Source organism: Heterodontus francisci, chromosome 1, assembly GCF_036365525.1.
Source record: "Heterodontus francisci isolate sHetFra1 chromosome 1, sHetFra1.hap1, whole genome shotgun sequence".
In the NCBI taxonomy this organism is placed as follows: Eukaryota; Metazoa; Chordata; class Chondrichthyes; order Heterodontiformes; family Heterodontidae; genus Heterodontus; species Heterodontus francisci.
Genome location: NC_090371.1, coordinates 187,046,147 through 187,063,171, shown reverse-complemented (window position 1 = coordinate 187,063,171; position 17,025 = coordinate 187,046,147).

The window sequence follows — 17,025 nt, the reverse complement described above, 5'->3', positions numbered from 1 at the left end:
TTAACTTTTCAGGTCTGTGACCTTTCATCAGAGCTGGCAAAGGTTAGAAATGTAATAGGTTTTAAGCAAGTAAAGCAGGAATGGGGGGGAAAAGAGAACAAAAGGGAAGGTGTGTGATAGGACAGAGGGCTGAAAAGATTAACTGACAAGGAGGTCATGGGGCAAAAGCAAAGGGAGTGTACTAGTGGTGTGGTGAAAGCACATTGTGAATCCCTAAATGCCCTTGAGAAGGTGTTGGTGAGCCATTTTCTCGAACCGCTGTAGCCCATGTGGTGTAGGGCACCCACTGTGCTTTTAGGCAGGGAATTCCAGGATTTTGATCCAATGACAGTGAAGGAATAGCACAGTTTGAAGCCAGGTTGGTGTGTGACTTAGAGCGGGACTTGCAGGTGGTGGCATTCCCATGCATCTGGTGCCCTTGATCTTCTAGGTGGTAGAGATTGTGGCTTTGGAAGGTGCTGTTGAAGGAACTTTGGCGAGCTGCTGCAGTGCATCTTGTAGATGGTACACACTGCTGCCATTGTGCACTCTGATGGAGACAGTGAATGTTTTAAGTGGTGGATGGGAACGGATTAAGTGGGCTGCTTTGTCTTGAATGATGTTGAGCTGCTTAAGTGTTGTTGGAGCTGCATCCTTCCAGGCAAGTGGAGAGTATTCCATCACACTCCTAGATTATAAGATCATAAGAACTAGGAGCAGGAGTAGGCCGTCTGGCCACTCGAGCCTGCTCCGCCATTCAATAAGATCATGGCTGACCTTTTCGTGGACTCAGATCCACTTACCCGCGCTCTCACCGTATCCCTTAATTCCTTTATTGTTCAAAAAGATATCTACCTTAGCTTTAAAAACGTTTACTGAAGAAGCGTCAACTACTTCACTGGTCAAGGAATTCCATAGATTAACAACCCTCTGGGTGAAGAAGTTCCTTCTTAATTCAGTCCTAAATCTGCTCCCTCTAATCTTGAGGCTATGCCCTCTTGTCCTAGCTTCACCTGCCAGTGGAAACATCCTCTCTACTTGTATCTTATCTATTCCCTTCATAATTTTATATGTTTCTATAAGATCCTCCCTCATTCTTCTGAATTCCAATGAATATAATCCCAATCTACTCAGTCTCTCCTCATAAGCCAACCCCCTCAACTCCGGAATCAACCTAGTGAACCTCCTCTGCACCCTCTCCAGTGCCAGTACATCCTTTCTCAAGTAAGGAGACCAAAACTGCACACAGTACTCCAGGTGCGGCCTCACCAGTACCTTATACAGCTGCAACATAACCTCTCTGCTTTTAAACTCAATCCCTTTAGCAATGAAGGACAAAATTCCATTTGCCTTCCTAATTACTTGCTGTACCTGCAGACCAACCTTCTGCGATTCATGCACAAGGACACCCAGGTCCCTCTGCATAGCAGCATGCTGCAACTTTTTACCATTCAAGTAATAATCCTTTTTACTGTTACTCCTACCGAAATGAATGACTTCACATTTATTAACATTGTATTCCATCTGCCAGACCTTTGCCCACTCACTCAATGTATCTATGTTCCTCTGCAAAGTTTCACAGTCATCTGCACACTTTGCTCTGCCACTCGTCTTAGTGTCATCTGCAAACTTTGACACCCTACACGTGGTCCCCAACTCCAAATCATCTATATAAATTGTAAATAATTGCGGTCCCAACACCGATCCCTGAGGCACACCATTAGTGACTGATTGCCAACCAGAATAGCACTCATTTATCCCCACTCTCTGCTTCCTGTTCGTCAACCAATCCTCTATCCATGCTAATACTTTACCCCTAACGCCATGCATCCTTATCTTATGCAGCAGCCTCTTGTGCGGCACCTTGTCGAAGGCCTTTTGGAAATCTAGGTACACCACATCCACTGGGTCCCCATTGTCCACTTTGCTCGTAATGTCATCATAGAATTCCAAAAGATTTGTCAAGCATGACCTGCCCTTCATGAACCCATGCTGCGTCTGCCCAACGGGACAATTTCTATCGAGATGCCCTGCTATTTCTTCCTTGATAATAGACTCAAGCATCTTCCCCACTACAGAGGTTAAGCTAACCGGTCTATAATTCCCCATCTTTTGTCTCCCTCCCTTTTTAAACAGTGACGTCACATCTGCTGTTTTCCAATCTGCTGGGACTACCCCAGAGTCCAGCGAATTTTGGAAAATTACCGCCAGTGCACCTGCTATTTCTCCCGCCATCTGTTATAGTACCCTGGGATGCATTCCTTCAGGGCCCAGGAGACTTATCAATCTTTAGCTCCATTAGCTTGCCCAACACTCCCTCTTTTGTAATAATGATTGACTTGTGCCTTGTAGCTGGTGGGCAGGCTTTGAGGAGCCAGCAGGTGAGTTACTCGCCACAGAATTCCCAGCCTCTGACCTGCTCTTGTAGCCACGGTATTTATATGGCTGGTCCAGTTACGTTTCTTATCAATGATGGGGGATGTTAATAGTGGGGGATTCAGTGATGGTAATGCCATTGAATGTCAAGGGGAAATGGTTAGTTTCTCTCTTGTTGGAGATGGTCATTGCCTGGCACTTGTGTGCCACGAAATTACTTGCCGTAGTAATTGGCCATATTGGATTTGTTCTGCTTTTTGTGGACAGAACATACCTGGGCAGTTTTCCACATTGTTGGGTAAATGTCAGTGTTGTAGCTATTGGAACAGCTTGGCTATGGGTGTGGGTAGTTCTGGAGCACGAGTCTTCAGCACTATAGCTGGGATGTTGTCAGGACCCATAGTATTTGCTGTATCCTGTGCCTTCAGCCATTTCTTAATATCACTTAGACTGAATTGAATTGTCTGAAGATTAGCATCTATGATGGTGGGGATCTCAGGAGGAGACTGACATGGATCTTCCACTCGACACTTCTGTCTGAAGATGATGGCAAATGCTTTAGCCTTGTCTTTTGCACTGACAAACGGGGCTCCCCTATCATTGAGGCTGGAGATGTTTGTGGAGCCTCCTCCTCCGGTTAGTGGTTAATTGTCCAACACCATTCATGACTGGATGTGGCAGGACTGCAGAGCTTTGATCTGATCAGATGGTAGTGGGATTGCTTAGCTCTGTCTATAGCATGCTGCCTCCACTGTTCAGCATGCCTGTAGTCTTGTGTTGTAGCTTCGCCAGGTTGGCACCTCATTTTTTGGTATGTCTTTTGCTGCTTCTGTCATGCTCTCTTACAGTCCTAATTGAACCAAGGTTGATCCCCTGGCTTGATGGTAATGGTAGAGTGAGGGATATATCCAGCCATTAGATTACAGATTGTTGTTGAATACAATTTTGCTACTGTTGATGCCCCACAGCACCTTATGGATGTGCAGTTTTGTGCTGTCAGATCTGTTCTGAGTCTGATGGATCTGTCCAGCCAGTGGGACAGGATTTACCCAGGGATGGTGATGGAGGAGTCTGAGACATTGTCTTGATGGCCTTGTTCCCATTAATGACCATAAATTTTCAGAAGCAAATTTCATAATAGTACAGTTTCCACATAATAGTGATAATATTACTGATAATTTACATTGAAAAATGTCAGCACTCGCCAATGTATGTAAAAATAATTTTAAGCTGTGCAAATATGCAGAAGGCATTGGAAGGGATAACCAACACCAGTGCAAACTATACTCCAGGTTGAAGTTAATGTCTTTGGGAGAGCGGAGAAAACTTCCAACAAAGAGACAATGGCAAATTATTGATTACACATACATTCGATAAAATATTAACATGCTAGGCATGCAGAGACCTGACAAAGATTAATTAGGAAAAGCACACAACAGAATTTGCAATCCTCCTTTTCCAAACTCTAGGCTCAGATATGACTGTGGGAGAAGGCAAGGAACGGTGATTTATTGTTAACTTCTCGGAGGAATTATTTAACTGATTAATAACTCTGTAATTAACTCTATTTCTCATTTCAAACAGCATGATGAATGACTGTCATTAAACTTTGAATTTATCATTTTCAAAGTACCTGAATGCCAGTAGTTACGTCAACCCTATCCTTAAGAATGTGTCTCATCAATAAGTGGGTGTTTAAAAATCAAAGTTAAGAAGTTATTAACTTCAGCATCTTTTTCTATTTCAGTTAATTTTTGAAATCATTTATCTTAAAATTGTGACATTACCAAGGGAACTGATTTGAAGGAGTCATCAAGTTAGAGGATTTAGATGTATTATCACGAGAGAATGTCAATAATCCTTAAAGTTTCAGCGATTATCTAATTTCAGTCGTATATGCTAATTCAGCTCCCTTGTTTAGTCCTGATATTTACTGCTTATGTTGTTGGGGCTGGGAGTAGGTCACGTGTTTTAGTCTATCCAACATAACAAAGAGATAATTAAGAGTCTTCTTGGCTCCATTTTCATGGACAATAAACGCACAAACATCTGGTTGATGACAGCAGCAAATATGATGCTGCATTAGTAGCATCATAGATTGGGCTAGCTGCTCTGAATTCAGAAAATCAGATACTCCAATTTCTCTCTCTAATTCCTTCCTACATGTTTCTGAAAGACAAAGACAAATGGAAAAAAGCATCATTTGACTTGCATTTTGGTAATCCAGCACTACAATATAGGGCGGAACCTTCTTAGAAGGAGTCGGTGCGGGGGAGTGGGGGGTGGGGGTTGGTGGGGGGAGATCCTGATGTTGGGGAGTCCTACAGAAGGCCAGTACGCTTGGGCGGAAGGCAGGACATCCCCTGGGGTATCGTCAGGAGGAGGCAATCAATAGCTGGCAGATGGGGGAGGTGACAAATTAAGGAAGGTGGATGGGCCTTCCACACTTTTGGCCCAATCAGTGAGGCTAGCAGCCCAGCAACCCTGCAACCTCAGTACCGCCACTGAGAGTGGTGGTCGCTGCTGAGACAGCAAGGGAAATGCATGGGTCCCTCCATTTTGAAGCGTCCTTGCTGGGGTGGTGCAGGGCTGCAGAGACAGCCTTTGCCACTGGAAGACCCCTCCTTGGGCCATGGAGCCTTTGACTCCGATGCCCACCCACCCCCCTCCCCCCCACCTCTCTGTAATTTCCCTGTAAATTTGCTCCTCTATACCTTTCCCACTAATTGATAGCCTATAGCATAGAACCTGTAGTGTAATGGTACCACTTTTGTTTCTTAACTTTCACCAAATAGATTCTGTCCCCGACCCCTCCAGGACATCCTGTCTCTCCAGAACTATACTATTTTCCCTAATCAATACTGCCACCCCTGCTCTTTTCTTTCCTTCCCTATCTTTCCTGAACACCTTGTAACCAGGAGCATTTGGCACCCAGTTCTGCCTTTTTTGATCCAGGTCTCTGTTATCACCACAACATCGTATTCCCATGTGACTATCTGCACCTGCAGATGACTGACCCTATTTACCACTCTTTGTGCATTTCCATACATGCACTGTAAAGCTGAGTTAGATCTTAATGTATTTCCTCTTAGTCAGACCCCATCTAATACCTTGCTACTTCTTATGCCAGGGCTATAGGTCTCTTCCAATCGTGCATATTGTTTCTCCTTTCTAATGCTACACGCAGGTTCTCACCCCCCTGCCAAATTAGGTTAAACCCTTGCCAATAGCACTAGCACACCCCTGCTCTGTTGAGGTGCACATGTCCAGCCTGTACAGTCCCATCTTCCCCAGAACTGGTCCCAATGTCCCAGGACTCTTAAGCCCTCCTTCCTGCACTGTCTCTCCAGCCACACATTCATCTGTTCTAACCCCCTATTTCTATACTCATTGGCATGTGGCACAGGGAGTAATCCAGAGATTACTACCTTTGAGGTCCTAATTTTTAATTTTTCTTTTAGCTCACTAAACTTGCCAGGAGGACTTTTCTACCTCTGTCATTGGTGCCTATCTGGATACCCTCAGAATATTCTGCAGCCGTTGTGACATCCTCGACCCTAGCATCAGGGAGGCAACATACCATCGTGGAATAAAAACAAGAAATGCTGGAAATACTCAGCAGGTCTAGCAGCATCTGTGGAAAGAGAAGCAGAGTTAACGTTTCGGGTCAGTGACCCTTCTTCAGAATATTTCAGATTTCCAGCATCCGCAGTATTTTGCTTTTATACCATCGTGGAATCCTGTCTGCAGTTGAAGAAACATCTGTTTGTTCCCCTAACTATAGAATCTCCTATCACTATTGCTTTCCCAATCTTCCTCTTGACCCCCTGTACAGCTGAGTCACTCGAGGTGCTAAGGTCTTGGCTCTGGCTGCACTGCCCAGAGGAACCATCACCCTCACCGGTATTCAGAATCGGATACCAATTAGCGAGTGAGATGAACTCAGGGGGATCCTCATTACTTTCCTGGTCTTCCTTGACAGTCTGGCTGTCACCCATTCCCTCTCTGCCTGCTCAGTCTTAAGCTGTGGGTTGACCACATCCAGAAACGTGCTATCCATATAGCTCTCAGTATTACAGATGCAGCACACTGATGCCAGCTGACAACACTTTCTGCACATGTGGTTAGCAAGCAACATCCTAGAATTCCCACTTACAACAGGATGTGTAGTTCGCGGAATAAAAACAGAAAGTACTGGAAATACTCAGCAGGTCTGGCAGCATCTGTGGAGAGCTTTCATCAGAAAAGTTAACTCTGCTTCTCTCTCCACAGATGCTGCCAGACCTGCTGAGTATTTCCAGCACTTTCTGTTTTTATTTCTGATTTCCAGCATCCGCAGTATTTTGCTTTTATTATTGTGCATTTCATAGGACTGACGTGCCCAGCCATTCCTCTATTGATTAGACTATTAATTAAATTAAGAGAAATAAACTTAAGACTTAAATAAACATTCACCAGCTCCTCACAAATCAACTGCTACCTTGTGCTGACATCACTTTATTTTGTCAGTAGGTTAACTTAAATGTTTTACTTAACTCTTATTAGCTATACGTCTCAACTTTTACTTCAATGAAAAATATAGGAGCCCTTTAGTGTTACAATCATTTTTTATTTAAATTTAACTATATCCACCTACATCTGATTAATTAATTAAACTGATCATAATTATATGATAAATTATACAATATATAATGCATAGAATATGATAAATTTATGTATTTCATCAAATTGGCTGACTAATTAATCAGGCTTACATTATAGGTTGATTAAATTAAATGCTCACCTGTAGATTTACCCCCCTGCATATCTCCTTGTGTCATCACTTTGTGATCTTTAGTTCTCCTGTGCCACTCATTGACTCACAGGCAGAGAGAGGGAGAGAGATCCTCACTCCACTCCACTCTTTACCTTGTCCCCTGTGTCTGCTCCATTCTCCCTGTGTCTGTTCCATTCTCTACCTCCCCCCCGCGTCCACTCCTCTCTCTACCTCGCCCCTGTGTCCACTCCACTCTCTACCTCGCCCCTGTGTCCACTCCACTCTCTACCTCGCCGCTGTGTCCACTCCACTCTCTATCTCGCCCCTGTGTCCACTCCACTCTCTACCTCGCCCCTGTGTCCACTCCACTCTCTACCTCGCCCCTGTGCCTGTTCCATTCTCTACCTCGCCCCTGTGCCCACTCCACTCTCTACCTCGTGCCTGTGTCCACTCCTCTCTCTACCTCGCCCCTGTATCCACTCCACTCTCTACCTCGCCCCTGTGTCCACTCTACTCCCTGCCCCACCCCCTCTGACTGCTCCATTCTCTATGTTGGCCCCTGTGTCCGCTTCACTCTCTACCTCGTCCCCTCTGTCCGCACCACTCTCTACCTCAACCCCTGTGTCTGCTCCACTCTCCGCTTCGCCACCTGTGACCGTTCCATTCTCTGTCTTGGATCCTGTGACCGTTCCATTGTCTGTCTTGGCCCCTGTGTCCGCTCCATTCTCTGTCTTGGCCCCTGTGTCCGCTCCACTCTCCGTTTCTCCCCGTGTCTGCTCCACTCTCCGCTTCGCCCCCTGTTACCGTTCCATTCTCTACCTCGCCCCCTGTGTCCACTCTATTCTCTATCCTGGCCCCGTGTGTTTGCTTCACTCTCTGCTTCGCCCCCTGTGACCGTTCCTTTCTCTGCTTCGCCCCCTGTGACCATTCCATTCTCTACCTCGCCCCCTGTGTTCCCTCCATTCTCTGTCTTGGCCCCTGTGTCCGCTCCACTCTCCGTTTCTCCCCGTGTACGCTCCACTCTCCGCTTCGCCCCCTGTGATTGTTCCATTCTCTACCTCGCCCCCTGTGTCCACTCCATTCTCCACCTCACCCTCTGTGTCTGCTCCACTCTCTGCTTTGCTCCCTGTGTCTGCTCCATTCTCTACCTCGCCCCCTGTATCTGCTCCATTCTCTACTTCGCCCCCTGTGTCCGCTCCATTCTCTGCTTCACCCCTGTGTCCGCTGCACTCTCTACCTCACCCCTTGTGTCCGCTGCACTCTCTGCTTTTCCCCCTGTGACCGTTCCATTCTCTGTCTTGGCCCCCGTGTCTGCTCCTTTCTCTACCTCGGCCCCTGCGTCCACTGCATTCTCTGCTTTGCCCCCGTGTCCCCTCCACTCTCTATCTCACCCCCGGTGTCCGCTCTATTATCTGCTTCGTCCCCTGTGTCTGCTCCACTCTCTGCTTGGCCCCCTGTGACTACTTTGCTCTTTTCCTCAATCTCTCTGATTGCTCTGCTCTATACTGAGCATCTCTGCCATTTACAATAATCTCTCACACTGTGTTGAAGTGCATAAATTGCTCACTATATGGGGAAGTTTCATCTCCCCAGGATGGATGTGTTGGGTCCAGGTGGGAGGTAAACAGAGGTTGTCTGGGGAAAGCAGGCGACCAATCCACTCTCAGTAAAATCTCTTCAGGAGGCTGTGTGCCTCCATTTTAACAGGATTTTTATTTTGAACCGATGATTAAACTCGAGATTTCCGGTACTCACGGATTCCATCAAGGAAGAGGTCTGTACATCTACAACATTGCTTGTGGGTCAGGAGGAGCTGGAGAGCGCCCCCAGGTCCAACAAGCTTATCTCTCTACATGTTTCACGATCATCTGACACCCACCCCTCCCCACAACACCCTCCATGATCTCCTACTTACCTGGCATCCATTCCCTGGCTGATTTCCTGCGCGCCTGACAGAGGCCCTTCAATTTCTGCAGGACATCTGGAAAACCCTTACATCAATAAAATCCCCATTTCAAGTGTAATTCCTTAGTACACATGCCTGAAATTGCACATATTTGGTTGAATTTATTGGGCCCCCCAGAGGCGGGGGGAGGCCAAAGAAATGCGATGCTGGAAGGCAGGGGACAGGGGGCCCGTCACAGCAGAATTTAGTCAGGGTGTGATAGGCCGAAGCTGGCCTTCCCGTCCAGAGGCCAATTGAAGCCCTTATCAGCCACTTATGCGCCTCTTCCCGCTGCTGCTGGAACCATCAGCTGGGGTGGTGTCTCTGTCACACAGGGAGGTCACCCAGTAAAATGAGGCAACCTCCCTGCAGGCTTGCGGGGGGTAGGGGGCCTCCTCTGTGGGCTATCTGTGGCCCACAGAAGGCCCCTGGTGGAAAACCACCGACCTCCCTGGACCCTCCTCCCCCTGCATTCAACGCCTACACCCCCAACACCTATCGCCCAGTCCTGCCGGACTGACCCTCGGTGACCCCACCTCACATACCTTGGGTCTGGGGGTCTCCACCTCTGGGCCTGGTTCCAAGGCCTCCCGCCAGTGGCCACCGTTCATGGTTTTGCTGCTGATATTTTTTTTTTAGAATTAGAATATTACAGCGCAGTACAGGCCCTTCGGCCCTCGATGTTGCGCCGATCATCTGACCTACACTATTCCATTTACATCCATATGTCTATCCAATGACCACTTAAATGCCCTTAAAGTTGGCGAGTCTACTACTGTTGCAGGCAGGGCGTTCCACGCCCCTACTACTCTCTGCGTAAAGAAACTACCTCTGACATCTGTCCTATATCTTTCACCCCTCAACTTAAAGCTATGTCCCCTCGTGTTTGCCATCCTCATCCGAGGAAAAAGACTCTCACTTTCCACCCTATCTAACCCTCTGATTATCTTGTATGTCTCTATTAAGTCACCTCTCCTCCTCCTTCTCTCTAACGAAAACAACCCCAAGTCCCTCAGCCTTTCCTCGTAAGACCTTCCTTCCATACCAGGCAACATCCTAGTAAATCTCCTCTGCACCCTTTCCAAAGCTTCGACATCCTTCCTATAATGCGGTGACCAGAATTGCACGCAATACTCCAGGTGCGGCCTCACCAGAGTTTTGTACAGCTGCATCATGACCCCGTGGCTCTGAAACTCGATCCCCCTACTAATAAAGGCTAACACACCATATGCCTTCTTAACAGCCCTATTAACCTGGGTAGCAACTTTCAGGGATTTATGTACCTGGATACCAAGATCTCTCTGCTCATCTACACTACCAAGAATCTTCCCATTAGCCCAGTACTCTGCATTGCTGTTACTCCTTCCAAAGTGAATCACCTCACACTTCTCCGCATTAAACTCCATTTGCCATCTCTCAGCCCAGCTCTGCAGCCTATCTATGTCCCTCTGTACCCTATAACACCCTTCGACACTATCCACAACTCCACCGACCTTCGTGTCATCCGCAAATTTACTAACCCACCCTTCTACACCCTCATCCAGGTCGTTTATAAAAATGACAAACAGCAGTGGCCCCAAAACAGAACCTTGCGGTACACCACTAGTAACTAAACTCCAGGATGAACATTTGCCATCAACCACCACCCTCTGTCTTCTTTCAGCTAGCCAATTTCTGATCCAAAGCTCTAAATCACCTTCAACCCCATACTTCCGTATTTTCTGCAATAGCCTACCGTGGGGAACCTTATCAAATCAAACGCCTTACTGAAATCCATATACACCACATCCACGGCTTTACCCTCATCCACCTGTTTGGTCACCTTCTCGAAAAACTCAATAAGGTTTGTGAGGCACGACCTACCTTTCACAAAACCGTGCTGACTATCGCAAATGAACTTATTCTTTTCAAGATGATTATAAATCCTGTCTCTTATAACCTTTTCCAACATTTTACCCACAACCGAAGTAAGGCTCACAGGTCTATAATTACCAGGGCTGTCTCTACTCCCCTTCTTGAACAAGGGGACAACATTTGCTATCCTCCAGTCCTCCGGCACTACTCCTGTCGACAATGACGACTTAAAGATCAACAACAACGGCTCTGCAATCTCCTCCCTGGCTTCCCAGAGAATCCTAGGATAAATCCCATCTGGCCCAGGGGACTTATCTATTTTCACTCTTTCCAAAATTGCTAACACCTCCTCCTTGTCAATCTCAATCCCATCTAGCCTAGTAGGCTGTATCTCAGTAATCTCCTCGGCAACATTTTCTTTTTCTACTGTAAATACTGACGAAAAATATTCATTTAACGCTTCCCCTATCTCCTCTGATTCCGCACACAACTTCCCACTACTATCCTTGATTGGCCCTGTTCTAACTCTTATCATTCGTTTATTCCTGATATACCTATAGAAAGCCTTAGGGTTTTCTTTGATCCTATCCGCCAATGACTTCTCGTGTCCTCTCCTTGCTCTTCTTAGCCCTCCCTTTAGATCCTTCCTGGCTAGCTTGTAACTCTCAAGCGCCCTAACTGAGCCTTCACGTCTCATCCTAACATAAGCCGCCCTCTTCCTCTTGACAAGCGCTTCAACTTCTTGAGTAAACCACGGCTCCCTCGCTCGACAACTTCCTCCCTGCCTGACAGGTACATACTTATCAAGGACACGCATTAGCTGCTCCTTGAATAAGCTCCACATTTCGTTTGTGCCCATCCCCTGCAGTTTCCTTCCCCATCCTACACATCCTAAATCTTGCCTAATCGCGTCATAATTTCCTTTCCCCCAGCTATAATTCTTGCCCTGCGGTATATACCTGTCCCTGCCCATCGCTAAGGTAAACCTAACCGAATTGTGATCACTATCGCCAAAGTGCTCACCTACATCTAAATCGAACACCTGGCCGGGTTCATTACCCAGTACCAAATCCAATGTGGCATCGCCCCTGGTTGGCCTGTCCACATACTGTGTCAGAAAACCCTCCTGCACACACTGGACAAAAACAGACCCATCTAAAGTACTCGAACTATAGTATTTCCAGTCAATATTTGGAAAGTTAAAGTCCCCCATAACCACTACCCTGTTACTCTCGCTCCTGTCGAGAATCATCTTCGCTATCCTTTCCTCTACATCTCTGGAACTATTCGGAGGTCTATAGAAAACTCCCAACAGGGTGACCTCTCCTCTCCTGTTTCTAACCTCGGCCCATACTACCTCAGTAGACGAGTCCTCAAACGTCCTTTCTGCCGCTGTAATACTTTCCTTGATTAACAATGCCACACCCCCCCCTCTTTTACCCTCTTCTCTGTTCTTTCTGAAACATCTAAATCCCGGAACCTGCAACATCCATTCCTGCCCCTGCTCTACCCATGTCTCTGAAATGGCCACAACATCAGGATCCCAGGTACTAACCCATGCTGCAAGCTCACCCACCTTATTCCGGATGCTCCTGGCGTTGAAGTAGACACACTTTAAACCAAGTTCTTGCTTGCCAGTGCCCTCTTGCGTCCCTGTAACCTTATCCCCTACCTCACTACTCTCAACAGCCTGTACACTGGAACTACAATTTAGGTTCCCATTCCCCTGCTGATTTAGTTTAAACCCCCCCGAAGAGCACTAACAAATCTCCCCCCCAGGATATTGGTACCCCTCTGGTTCAGGTGAAGACCATCCTGTTTGTAGAGGTCCCACCTACCCCAGAAAGAGCCCCAATTATCCAGGAAACCAAAACCCTCCCTCCTACACCATCCCTGCAGCCACGTGTTCAACTTCTCTCTCTCCCTATTCCTCTCTTCGCTAGCACGTGGCACAGGCAACAACCCAGAGATAACAACTCTGGTTGTTCTCGCTCTAAGCTTCCACCCTAGCTCCCTGAATTTCTGCCTTAAATCCCCATCTCTCTTCCTACCTATGTCGTTGGTGCCTATGTGGACCACGACTTGGGGGTGCTCCCCCTCCCCCTTAAGGATCCCAAAAACACGATCGGAGACATCACGTACCCTGGCACCTGGGAGGCAACACACCAACCGTGAGTCTCTCTCGTTCCCACAGAACCTCCTATCTGTTCCCCTAACTATGGAGTCCCCAATGACTAATGCTCTGCTCCTCTTCCCTTTTCCCTTCTGAGCAACAGGGACAGACTCTGTGCCAGAGACCTGCACCCCATTGCTTACCCCTGGTAAGTCGTCCCCCCCAACAGTATCCAAAACGGTATACCTGTTGTTGAGGGAAACGGCCACAGGGGATCCCTGCACTGCCTGCTGGTTCCCTTTCCTTCCCCTGACAGTAACCCATCTACCTACTTCTTTTACCTGAGGTGTGACTGCCTCCCTATAGCTCCTGTCAATAATCCCCTCCGCCTCCCGAATGATCCGAAGTTCATCCAGCTCCAGCTCCAGTTCCCTAACGCGGTCTGCGAGGAGCTGGAGTTGGGTGCACTTCCCGCAGATGCAGTCAGCAGGGACACTCTTGGCGACCCCTACCTCCCACATTCTGCAGGAGGAACATACAACTGCCTTTACCTCCATTCCCACTATTCTAGATTCCCAATAAATCTACTGAAAAACCAAACGAAAAAAAAAGTCAAAACTTGTTCGCTTAGCAATCCGACGGACTGAACTTTTTAAATAAAAAGCTTACCTTATCAACACACTAGAGTCCTTTTTTTTTTGGTTAGAGGAGGAGGGTGGGTGGGAGTCACTACACGTGTAGTGTCTCGGGTACTGCCACTGCCCAAATAAATAGTTTTCCCCTACCCAGCAGTCCCCGGTCCTCCGAAACAAAAAAGGGATTAACTTGCAACTTACTGAAATTGACCGCTCAGCTGAAAGTCCGCTCCGCACCTCGTTCTGTCAAGGCTGCTCCTCGCAAAAGACAAAGATTTTAAAACTGCCCAAATAAATAGTTTTCCCCTACCCAGCAGTCCCCGGTCCTCCGAAACAAAAAAGGGATTAACTTGCAACTTACTGAAATTGACCGCTCAGCTGAAAGTCCGCTCCGCACCTCGTTCTGTCAAGGCTGCTCCTCGCAAAAGACAAAGATTTTAAAACTGCCCAAATAAATAGTTTTCCCCTCCCCAGCAGTCCCCGGTCCTCCGAAACAAAAAAGGGATTAACTTGCAACTTACTGAAATTGACCGCTCAGCTGAAAGTCCGCTCCGCACCTCGTTCTGTCAAGGCTGCTCCTCGCAAAAGACAAAGATTTTAAAACTGCCCAAATAAATAGTTTTCCCCTACCCAGCAGTCCCCGGTCCTCCGAAACAAAAAAGGGATTAACTTGCAACTTACTGAAATTGACCGCTCAGCTGAAAGTCCGCTCCGCACCTCGTTCTGTCAAGGCTGCTCCTCGCAAAAGACAAAGATTTTAAAACTGCCCAAATAAATAGTTTTCCCCTACCCAGCAGTCCCCGGTCCTCCGAAACAAAAAAGGGATTAACTTGCAACTTACTGAAATTGACCGCTCAGCTGAAAGTCCGCTCCGCACCTCGTTCTGTCAAGGCTGCTCCTCGCAAAAGATATGACTGAGCTTCCGACCTCTGATTGGCCAGAAGCTCTTGGAGGTGAGATCCCCGTTCTTAAAGGGACCCAGATCCTGGCGCCAAGCTTTTAATTGGCCTGGCGCTTTTTGATAGAGCTGGTGGCGGTGGGGGGTGCTACGAATGGCCAAGGTGGGGTTCCCACTAAAGGCCTACTTGGGTATAAAATTAAACCCCGACCCGGGCCCGACCCGACCACAGCCAAACCGACCCCGACTGGAGCCCAAGTCCTGTAATTTGTTTTCATGCTTACCCGAATATCGCAATGAATCTAATAATATCAAACATGTTATTGAAACATAAAAAATGCATTTATTTATAAAACACGGAGTCGGTACAATCCAGCCCAACCCGACCCGAGCCCGAATGCTGGATACAGAATATAGACCCAACCCCACCGAGCCCGACGCACGTGGTTGAGTGTAGTCGGGTTCGGGTCGGGTAGCCAGGCTTTAGTTCCCACCACCTTTTCGGCCTGGCACCAGGAGCCCTGCTGGCTCCACTAGATCCTGCACATTATGGGCTGCATGCTGACAGCTAGTTTTTACTGCAGGTCATGGTAACCAAAAGCAACCTCACATTTTGGATTATTTTTCAAGAACACCAAAACCACTAAAAGTTGAGAGAGATCTGTCATAGATGGTGACCTCAAGTTTCTGTCTTCTCACCCAATAAGAGGAAGAAGCTCTTCAAGTCCTGGGGCGGGGGTTGGGGTTGGGTTGGAAGGTCCATTGAAGGCACGGAGATAGGAAATTAGGCATGTGGGAATGACTGGTTCAATGATGGCATTCTGCTTTTCTTCTTTCTCATCCTACTTGCCTTATTTTAACATCAGCAAAGCAAATCATGAGAACTTTATTGAAATCAATACATTAACTCTGCTCTATGGCAAACCATTTTAATCTTCTATCTGTACACAAAGGAAATGACCGGCCTTCAGTGCTTCCAGTCCTGTTTGAGCATATGCTGTCATTCACTTCCTCCCTTGCAAGCACAAAGCAAGGTATATTCCCCCTGAGTCTGCAGCAACAAGTATATAGGCACTAGCATGCGGACACAGAGCACCTCGACCTTCCTGGCATCCCTTTGTCAGCCTTCCTATTTTTCCAAACATCTGATATAACAGAAATTCCTATTGGTAAACACACGTACCAGTAATGTCACTGCGAGAAGGAGATTACTTATAATTGCCACAAAGGCTTTGCCTGCCAGCAGCCAAACAGAGTAAGCTGATGGGTGAATATTCCAGTCTTGTATCTGTGCACAGTGAAGGTTTATTTGTGCAAATAAATATTATTAACAATTGCAGTAACTGTTTGAGGTCAAAGTATTAATGCATTAACAATTACATTATTTTAATGTCTGAACTTTGCTGATACCCGCCATATTAACAGCATTATATAATCATTTGCAATATTTTAATGGTTACAATTAATTCTTCTGGCTGGGAACAACAGAAATTACTGGATAATAATATGGCACTGAAGTAAATGTGAGCACGACAAAATTAGTGGATGATGAAATGCAGAAGGGGAAAAGCAGCACTGCCTGAGAACTTTACTCCTCTTATTTGCAGGAAGACACTTTTCAGAGTGGAATCATCCAAGAATGTTCCACCTGTAGGTCCAAGCCTGGCTGTTGTGCCATGTTGTGCAGAGTCCAGCAGACCACAATCGTTCTGGACATGCTGCTTGCAGCTTTGAAGAGATGAGGGAGGAAGGACTGCCGCAGGGTGAAAGCATCGTGGCAGCCAGCTGGGAATCTTGCACAGACATGCATAAAGATCTTTTTGTGGTTTCACACCAGCTGCACATTGATGTGTGGAAGCCCTTTGATGAATACTCCAGGTTGTCTGGGGGTACCTGGACTGCCATGTATGTGCAGTAGATGGCACCCAGTGCTGTGAGAAGCTAGCCAGAGCCATAAAGCTGAGTGCCCGCTCATTCTGACTGGCAACATCAGTGGCATAATCACCATCGTTGGAAAGCAAGACATCAGTCACCTGTCTACGCATTTATAGGCAGCTGACTGGGAGATCCTGCATATGTCTGTGGCAGGAACCTGGAAGGATTTTCAGGCATATGGCCTCCAGGCCCAGGAGGGAGCAGGTCTTTTTCTAGGAGGCTGCAGATGTCTGCCACCAATGATGTGACATCCAGAGCATCCTGTAACACTGGTGTTCAGACACATCAAGAAAACTCAGCCTCTGCTTGTAGATCTGGTTTGGTTGGTGCTGTAAGCTACCTCTCCCTTCTGCGGGTGCTGCTGCGAGTGCTGTTGATGGTCACCTTAGTCCTCAGAGGAGGTCCAATCAAAGGCAGCATAAGGGGCACCCATCTTGATTTTGATAGAGTAAATGTCCAAAGTATAGAAGTTAACCTCATTGTAATATACTGTGAATAAGCCATTTCCCTCTAGTAGTTAAGGAAGCAGCTGTG